Raw genomic sequence first — 7,661 nt, 5'->3', positions numbered from 1 at the left:
ACCTCTTCTATCCACATGCAATGAATAAAAGTTTAATTGCTTTGTTTCTGTAGTTTTAAATGATAACCTCCCAAATCCAATTTAAATATTAAGGTAAAAACAGAATGCCTATTCGCGATACTAATTCGTTTTAAAAATAACCCAGGCTGGCAAACACCTTTGGTAATAATACATACTTCAGAAGCATGCTGGGAGAATTAGTACTTAGAAAGTGCTTTAAAGATAAGACCATATTAAAATTACTAGTGCAGATTTTAAAACCCATATTGTTTTGAAAATGCATTTTGCTAAGAGATGCTCTGAATTTCTAAACGTAAAACTTCTAGTCGTCTCTCCCTAATTACTTCTTAGTGGATTCTACATAGGCAGGACTGGCTAGTGCTATGTTTATTGGTCCCTGACATGTAATGTCCATAAAACTGTTTGGAGATGGTGGCCTGTTATATTACACTGTCATAACTGGTTCATCATTTTTCCCAAGCCATTGATGGACCTTAATGGAAGAACATATGGCAAATGGAAGAATGAGATTAGGGGTGGACTTAGCCAAAGGCCCTAATATGGTGTGCAGCCAGAGGACCAAATTCCAGTGCCACAAGAAGCTCAAATCCAGAATCCGCTTGGCAGATACCCCTGTACTCTACAGACCAATGGGATGGCTCTTCGGAAGTTGACACGTGACTCTGTGGGGAGTAACTGACCCAAGAAAATCCTTTGTTTGCCCACACAGTGAAACAAGAAAATATGAGTGTTTAAACTCAATGTTTAAACACCTTTCTTTAGAGACAAGTTCCTAACATTTACACAAATAGAAATGGAGAGAGAGCATCACCATCATAAGAGCTAAGGAGAATAGAAAAGTACAATGTATCTGTCAGAGGTAGAAAACCCAAATTGCCCCAGATGTTTCAAATCCAGCGACAGAGGTACTTGTCGACAAGGGTGAGGGAGCAAACAACGGATGCTGAGGCTCCCACTAGGAAGCCTTTACTCCTAGAATCAAAGAGCCGAGAGGTGAAAGTAAGTGTAATATAGGAACTCCATGAGAACTAGAGCCGTGGTGGAGGGGGTCTCTGGTACACACTGAGTTCACCCCAAGGCACAGCTATAGTCAGAGATAGGGCTTCAAAGTAGGGAGGGAATGTGGAAGGAATAGCCTGACTTCTCTCTCCTCCTGCTCTCTGACATCTTTCCGATGCCAAACCCTACCGGAAGGCATTTGGCAAGGGAGCCTGGCTGTTGCGGTCCAGAGAAATCAGCCTTTCATGTCAAAGTCAAGGACGTAAGAGCAGAGAGTGAATGTGATGGCCGGGCAAATGGAAAATAACATACGAATAAATGTTTATTGATTAGCTACCATAGGGAGCAGACCCAGGACTAGACATTTTAAATAATTAAAGACACATAGAGATAGAATTGGGAGGTGATTTAAGGAAACCTTTCCCACATATTTTCCCTATTCAACCTGAAATTTCCACCATTCAATGACATTTGGATTTGTATTGGTGTTCTCATAGTCTTCTGGAAGAGTAATGTTTTATATAGGTAACATAGTTTGCAGAGATTTTCTAAGTATCAGCCTTGAATTTTTCATAATTTTAGTTGATTGTCATCCAATCATAATTATTTCATGGCAGGTGTTTGTTGATGAGGTCAGGAATATCATGTGAGTTTGGCTGAAGTGCTATTTAAATAAAGTAATGATGATTCCTTTTTCAAATGCCTGATGGGCCATCAAATGAAGGAGAATTCAGATTCCTTCCTCACGGCTGTGGGGCTTAGAACAAGAGTTAAATATTAACAGCCCATGAGCCAGATCTCGCTGTAGATGTGTTATTTAGCCCCTAGAGTGTTGGCCCACAGAATATTTTAAAGGTTCCGAAATGGTTGCCAATTTAAAAGTCAGGAGATGCCACCTAAAACTCCCACTTTCTCATTTCTTCGAAAAAGAAATCAGAATATCTGGCACATATTTCTCCAGAGAGATAACAAATGAGAGCTGAAAAATGACATGCTCTTCAGTTTACTATGGTCTCTGCCACTCCCTGCTGTATTCACTAAACTGTGGCCACATAGCAGATGTCACTTATTATAACACTTGAGCTTGTTTCATTTTAATGCCTGATTGTTTGACTCACATGTATTATCTGCTGAGCCTCTGTAGGCATTTGAGTTTGAATTTCCCGAGTTAGAATTGGGATCCATGGGTAAACTCCCAGAGACACCCATTTTCACCTGCTAACAAGGATGCGTGCCCCAGAGATGGCACTGAGTGCCATGGATGATAATGACTTCCCTGAAACTGAAGATTTCCAAGGGAAGCGGCAGCATCATTCAGTAGCAACTCTTCAGAGAAAATGTAAGCACTGGGTGATATGTTAAAAAATCCCTTTCCTGAGATTTGACTTCTGTTTAGACTGTGATGTTTTAAAGTCACCGGTGACTCCTTCTTTACCTCTAATACTAGTGCAGGAATCAGAAGCTGGTTGAAGCACAGTACCCAAGCTATGTCAATACTACAGTGATTCATTGTGGCCATGATGGGTGGGGAAAAGTTCTTTTTAATCTGGGAAAGGTCATATATTAAGTTATTGCTGTTTGTCAAGAAACCAATAATCTTGACTGATCACTAGTCAGACAGAAAGATCCAGCCATCATGAGACTTAAAATAAGTGACGTTTAAAATGGCATGAAGAAGGGAATTCTGAAAAGATCAGAGTTCTCAAATAATGGTTAGATCCCTTAAAATATTTGAAAGGGATTTGATGTGTGACTCTAGTGAGTCACACAACAGAGTTAGTCATTTGCAGGAAAAAAAGAAGGTGTGACTATGTCAGCCTCAACACAAGAGAACGACATATATCTTCTCACAGGGCACAAACTAGACTGTGACTTCCTCTGAGTCTCTGATGAAAGACAGTGCTGACAAAAATACTTGATTATGTTTAGCAGTTATACATTTTGCCTTATGATATTATATGCATGAAATTCCCAAAAAGGAAATAAAAAAATTGAACACCTTTATAAAAAACTCAAGACCCTCTTCTGTCCATCCCTAAGAGAAGATGCTAAAGGCCAGAACACAGGCCAAGATCACTCTTTGGCCTTGTGGACAGAGCACAGAGCAGTGTTGTAACATTTGTTGCTTATAATGTTATGAGCAAAAAAAAAAAAATTAAAAAACTATAGGGTCCACACAGCCTGGGTTCTTGGGATGTCCTGTCTCTTCAGAATTTCCCTCCTTTGAAAGTTTCCCCACGTCACTGGATAAGATGGTCCTCGTACTCCAATGAGATATTTCCTTTTGATTTTATTCTTTCCTGCCTTTTCTTGTCATAGGACTCATAAGATATTGAGAACCAAGGTGAGGTGTAGCCAGTGGGGAAAGAGGTCAAGGTGGTAAATTGACTTGCTTTGATCTAGACCACAGAGCAAAAGGAATTTTTGAGACCCAGCTCTCGACCAGCTACTAACCCAACCTAGAGTTTCCCAATAAACCCTGAGAGTTAACACCTAAGCATGATAAACACTCTGCTCGCTTCTTCCTCTGAGCCACTATAACTCCAATCCCACAGGGCATTGCACATCCTTTAGGCTTCTTTAATGTTTTCCCATCATGCTTCGAATGAAATCCAAACTCTCTCCCATAATCTTCAAGGCCCAACATAATCTAGCTCCCTTCTACTTCAGTCGCATTTCATACAACTTCCATTTACATCTCCATCCCATCTCACTAGTCATTCATCTCTACCATAAACATACCAAGCTCATTTCTACCTCGTGGCCTTTCATAGACTCTTCTTCAGTGTAAAACACTTTCCCCAGTTCTTTGCCTGATTGGCTTTTTCTCATTTTTCAAGTCTAAGCTTAATTGTCATTTACTCAGAGAATCTTTGCTAACTGCATACATCTTAGACCCACAGATCTCTTTAACATCAGTCTGTTTTTCAAATAGTAAAAATCACAATCAATGTCAGTTATTTCTCGTATTTGTCCAGCTTCCAGAACATACTGTATTGGCTGTGTATAATGCTCTCTAGTGTATAATGAGCACCCAGGTTTTTGTCCACAGTATACACAGGATTATTATGCCCATTAGTATACCCCTGGTATGTAATCATTATACCCATGTATAACGTGCATCCTTACTTTGCCCTCAGAAATTTGGGCAAAAAAGTGCTCATTATACATAGCAAAATATGGAAAGCTCTATGAGACCCTATGTGAGTGTGGTTCCAATGCCTGGCACAGTGCCTGGCCAAAAGAAAGCTTTCCAATATTTGAGAGCTTATGAACAGCATGCATTTGTCAAAAGCGTCCATCTCAATATTTCCCATACAGATATACAGCAAGATTTGGTCATTCAGGATCCAACAGGTAACGTTCCTCACAGTCATAACAACCATGCATGGGCACAAGTTAGGAGTGAAAGTTCCAAAAAGTAACTTGGGAGTTTAAAAGAAGAAATGGTGAATCAGGCAACGCACTAGAGGGAAGTGATATTCACTACGCATCTTTCAAAGGTGTTGGATCAGTAGGTAGAAAAAGGAGATGATATGGAAAAGGAATAACACGAACAAAAGGTTCCACTTAAAGGCATCTTTAAAGACTGATAATACATGAATGGAGTGAGAGGGTTCATAAGTGAGTAGTGAGAGAGAAAAGACAGGAAGTTGGGCCTGCATATTAGAAAGTCTGAAATGGCATGACAAGGAGTTTGAACACATTTCCTTACATACTGAGAGTCAGGAAAGATTCTAGACAAGGATAGTGTCATAATCAGTGACACCATCTCGGGGAACATTTGTGTTGCAATGATATTTAAGATGGATTGCGGTGCAGAGAGACTGAAAATGAGAAAATCATTTTAAAGGCTTTAACCACCATAGGCAGATTTGGGTGCCTAAGAGACAGTTTTGTCAGTAGGAGATGAAATAAAGATACCAGTGTCAGAGACATACTAGAGGCTGAATCCTGTGGATGTCTGTGATGATGAAGAGGAGATTTCAATAAGGCAAATAATGTGGCTTTTTATTCGGGGAGAAAAGAAAAGAAGAATGAGCTGAACTGGGAAGGGAAAGCACTGAGTCCTGCTACAGGCACGTGGTTTGAGTGGCCAGAAGGACATGTGAACAAAGATGTCCTACAGGCACTCGGAAATGAAAATTCTCAGTTTTTTTTGTTTTGGGGTTCTCTTTTTTGGTGGGGGGGTGGGTAGACCAAGAAATCACCCCCTCTAGAGATAATAATTAAAGTGTGTGGCATAATTCACTCAGAGAAAAATAGAGACATGAAAGAACAAAGAGAAAGGCAGAACCTTGAGGAATGTTACATTTGCACGGGGGTGGGGGTGGGGCAGGCAGAGGAGTAAGAAAACAAAGGACCTTTGTCAGGTAGCTCCCAAATAGACTGAACACCTGCTCTTGGTGTCAGAAGTTCAAGTACCTAACAATAGTATAAACAAATACATCTATTTATCTTCCAGTATGAGTCTTCCTGCAGGATCGCAGATGTCTTATTAATGTCACCTACAACATGCATTTATTATGGCTGTTTATTATTCATCCTGAAGTGACAGCATACCTGACACTTGCTTAAACACTTGAAAGACAGACTTTCTGCTGTAACAGATGTCAGGTAAAGGGAGACAAGTGGTACACTTCAACCTTAAAATAAAATCAAGACACGATCTGGATTGAAAGACACAAAACCCCTTTGTGTGAACTCTTTCACCTTTCAAATAATTTTTTTGAATTCTACCTTGAGAAACACTGTCTTAGACCAATCACAAAAATTCCAAGGACCATTCTATTGCCCACGGGACAAAAATCTCAATCCTAAACCTTATCAGAGCATTCCTGTCACAGTTCAGAAAACTGATCTTACTACTGAATCCATCACCACTTGGATACTGGCTTACATTTGACAATAAAAGAACTACAAAATAGTGATCAATAAAACATCTAACACAAATAATAAGAAAGGAGTATGATTACAGTTTGAGTGGGTAATACAAGACGGCATAGTATAGTAAATATAAATCTTAAAAATTAATATTAACAATGGAATATTACTTGATTAAAAAAATGAAATCTCACCATTTGTGACATGGGTGGACCTAGAAGGTATTACGCTAAGAGAAATAAGTCAGGCAGAGGAAGATAAATACCCTATGATTTCACTTACATGTGGAATTTAAAAAACAAAATAAACAAACAAAGCAGAAACAGACTCAACTCATAAATACTAAGAATAATCTAGACACCAGATTGAGGGGGTGCTGGTGACTGGGTGAAAAAGGTGAATGGATTAAGAAGTACAAATTGGCAGTTACAAAATAGTCACAGGGGTGTAAAGTAGGGAATATAGTCAATAATATTGTAATAACTATGTGTGATGCCTGGTAGGGACAAGAGTTAGTGCGGAGATCACTTTGTAAGTTATATAAATGTGTGACAACTATGTTGTACACCTTAAGTACAATATTGACCGTGAACCGCAACTGAAAATTAAAAAATAAATTAAATTAAAAACCAATATTAGATAAAAACTTGCAGTAGGTCATATTAGCACTCATATCAGAAACTAGCAATAAAAATGTATGATGTGAAAATACATACGTTTCCTGCACTTCTGTTACAGTGGTCAAAAGCAGTATGGTTTTGTCTATTATAACTGCATCCATGAGAGTAAAACTCACACACCATCCTACTGCTATTCCCTACTAACAGGAATCAGGGCTTCTCAAGGACTAAAATCTTAGCCAACAGGAGGGAAAAATTAATATGGGTGTGGCATATCTTGTTGCCTTTAATCAAGAGACTTTCAACAATGTCTCAGGGACAATGCTAAAAAGACAAAGGAGAACACGAAAGGATGTGCCCACATTGCACTCATTCAAGCAACAAGATTATAGTTCACTAGCCCTGGCTGGTGTAGCTCAGTGGATTGAGCGCGAGCCTGCGAACCACACGATCACGGTTCGATTCCCAGTCAGGGCACATGCCTGGGTTGCAGGCTAGTTCCCAGCAGGGGACTCACGAGAAGCAACCACACATTAATATTTCTCTCCCTCTCGCCTTTCCTTCCCCTCTAAAGATAAATAAAATCTTTAAAAAAAAAGATTATAGTTCACTAGAGTGACTTATGTCTACGAAAGGCTTTGAGTCCAAAGCGGTATTGAACATTGAAAAAGTGTAAGGTATACCAAAAGGTAATTTAAAAACAAAGGGTGTATTTTTAGAAATATTTTAATAAGTAGGTTATAGCTATATTTATACACATATTTATATTCTCTATACATATATAGATGTTTTGGTACTTTGATGTACATTTTCATGTGCATATACATACATATTGTGAGTACATAGAAAGGAAAAGCTACTGTGTATTTTAAGCCAAATAACTGTGAAAACTGAAGATTTTTCTTGACAGACCAAAGCAGTGATCCTCTCCTAAGGCCACCTGTAACAGCCAGCAGAGCCCAGCAGTGTGTTGCAAGCTGACCAGACTCCCCCTTTCACCCCCTGGATGAAGAAACTTCCGGCTGGGTTTTATTAAAACTTACTGAGAAACCAAGGCATCCCGAAGTAAATACTCAGTGCCTGGGATCAGGGTTTGATGGACATGGAAGCTCTCAGGGGCACTCCACATCACTAGTG

The sequence above is a fragment of the Sturnira hondurensis genome, unplaced genomic scaffold, assembly GCF_014824575.4.
Source record: "Sturnira hondurensis isolate 20B ecotype Veracruz unplaced genomic scaffold, ASM1482457v3 Scaffold0019006, whole genome shotgun sequence".
Lineage (NCBI taxonomy): Eukaryota > Metazoa > Chordata > Mammalia > Chiroptera > Phyllostomidae > Sturnira > Sturnira hondurensis.
The sequence above is the reverse complement of the archived record's forward strand: the minus strand, read 5'-3'. Positions refer to the sequence as shown.